This window comes from Heptranchias perlo, chromosome 17 (genome assembly GCF_035084215.1).
Source record: "Heptranchias perlo isolate sHepPer1 chromosome 17, sHepPer1.hap1, whole genome shotgun sequence".
In the NCBI taxonomy this organism is placed as follows: domain Eukaryota; kingdom Metazoa; phylum Chordata; class Chondrichthyes; order Hexanchiformes; family Hexanchidae; genus Heptranchias; species Heptranchias perlo.
Window position 1 is genome coordinate 8,518,306 of NC_090341.1, and position 2,196 is coordinate 8,520,501.

A 2,196-nucleotide genomic window follows, 5' to 3' on the forward strand; every position below is an offset into this window, starting at 1 on the left:
ATAGAGTCATAGAGTTATACGGCACGGATAGAGGCCCTTCGGCCCATCGTGTCCGCGCCGGCCATCAGCCCTGTCTAATCTAATCCCATATTCCAGCATTTGGTCCGTAGCCTTGTATGCTATGGCATTTCAAGTGCTCATCCAAATGCTTCTTGAATGTTGTGAGGGTTCCTGCCTCCACAACCCTTTCAGGCAGTGAGTTCCAGACTCCAACCACCCTCTGGGTGAAAAAGTTCTTTCTCAAATCCCCTCTAAACCTCCCGCCTTTTACCTTGAATCTATGTCCCCTTGTTATAGAACCCTCAACGAAGGGAAAAAGCTCCTTAGTATGCATCATATCTGTGCCCCTCATAATTTTGTACACCTCAATCATGTCCCCCCTCAGCCTCCTCTGCTCCAAGGAAAACAAACCCAATCTTCCCAGTCTCTCTTCATAGCTGAAGCGCTCCAGCCCTGGTAACATCCTGGTGAATCTCCTCTGCACCCTCTCCAAAGCGATCACATCCTTCCTGTAGTGTGGCGACCAGTACTAAATAACTTAGTACATCTAACTTCAGAGTACTAGTTATAACATTGGCCAGAACTAACCATGCACCCAACTTGAAAGAGTTTATTCCAGATAAACAAAACTTGGATGCAAGCATAAAATTCCAATGGAACAAGCCACTTCCTGGTTACTCCCATTGGACAGAAATCCTGATCCATGCAGGATATTTAAATACCAAGCCATGATTCACGTAAAATGTTCACTGGATTCCCCCGATGGCCCGAGTGAGCAAAGGCAGCTAAGTACCTCAGCCTTCTTCACGTGCTAAGCTAGTCAGTGACATGGCTGGTAGGCTATTCTACCATGCAGCTTCACATTCGAGGCCAACTCTGTCCTCGACTAGCATTCATTTTTTAGTAAGATCATGGAGTAGGAAGACGACAGAGTAGGAAGACGACAGATTTCTTCTCCCCTCACCTTTCGTCTCGGGGCACTGAGGCCAAATTATAGCGCTCCAAGGGCTGTCCCCACCCTTGGTCTGCCCGAAACTTGCTGGTCTTCCAGTGCAAAGAGCTGTCCTCGACTGAATGTTGCAAACTGGCACATTCCAAGGTCCAGGACTACGTGCTGAGGGACGCACTAAAACTGAGCGGCCGCCGCAAAGGCTCTACGGGGGAAGGCGAAAGTTTAGGGCCCTCCTGCCATTGTATACCGAGGGGCTAGAATCAGGGAAAACTCCCCTCGGGCAGCATGTAAAATGACAAATGAATGTAATGTACCTGTAATGTATCTGTAATCAATAGTGGGTCATGAACTGTAATCATGTACAATGTGTAACTGCATTGTTTGAATCATATTTTAACGGTACTGTATGTATCTTGCAAATGTATGTATGACCTGTATTGTTTATGTTTGAAATGTGATCTGCAATTACGCTATATGTATCTTTACAAATTTTATGAATAAAGTATATTTTTGAAACAAAAAAAATCTGTTATCATCAGTTTAATATCTGATACGTCCCCTATCTGGGGAGCATATATTAGATTGATTTTTGGAACAGGGAGATGGAATAGGGGCTTGCTCCGTCCACTCCACGCATCGACCCAGTATTGCAGTGTCTCTGGGAACGGTGCAGCTCCCTGTGAGGAGATAGTCAAAATGAAAAACAGATTTTTCCAGCATGTATGTATGTATGATTACTAAGAATAAAGTTGATGTATTGCACTTAAAAAAAAGAGTTGTCCCCGCTGAGATCAGCCAACTCACCACAAAATGGGGACGGCACCTGGGAACTTTTCGGTCTGCGCGACTCAGTACACGAGGCAGGGCAGTGCGTTTGTCCACCGAGCCATTGATTGACAGCTGTTACATATATTTTCTGGAAACCAACTGTTCATTTGACAACTCTGCCCTGGTCACAGTGCAACTGTTAATCCTTTGGCTTTGAACGTCACTGTGCGTCAATCACATGGAGCATCCTAGCTGTCGACACTCCCCCAATAGTCCTTGTGGTAGGTTTGGCCGACACCACAAGTACCGTAAGGTAGCTGTAGTTGGGGGGGGAGGGGGGCGGTGAGAAAGCTGTGGATTTTTGTACCGAGGTATGGAGCAGGAAGCAGAATGGGATGGGATGGTGGGAGGGATTCTGTATGCTAGCTATATCTTGAGAGCTCTTCTGGAGGCTCATTTTACACCACCACTGGCTG

At 46.3% G+C, this 2,196-nt stretch overlaps 1 pseudogene; it reads left to right on the plus strand.

Moving 5' to 3' along the window:
* The first annotated feature begins 1,456 nt into the window (after positions 1 to 1,456).
* On the plus strand, positions 1,457 to 1,630 carry LOC137334426 (U2 spliceosomal RNA; annotated as a pseudogene).
* The last annotated feature ends 566 nt before the right edge of the window (positions 1,631 to 2,196 follow it).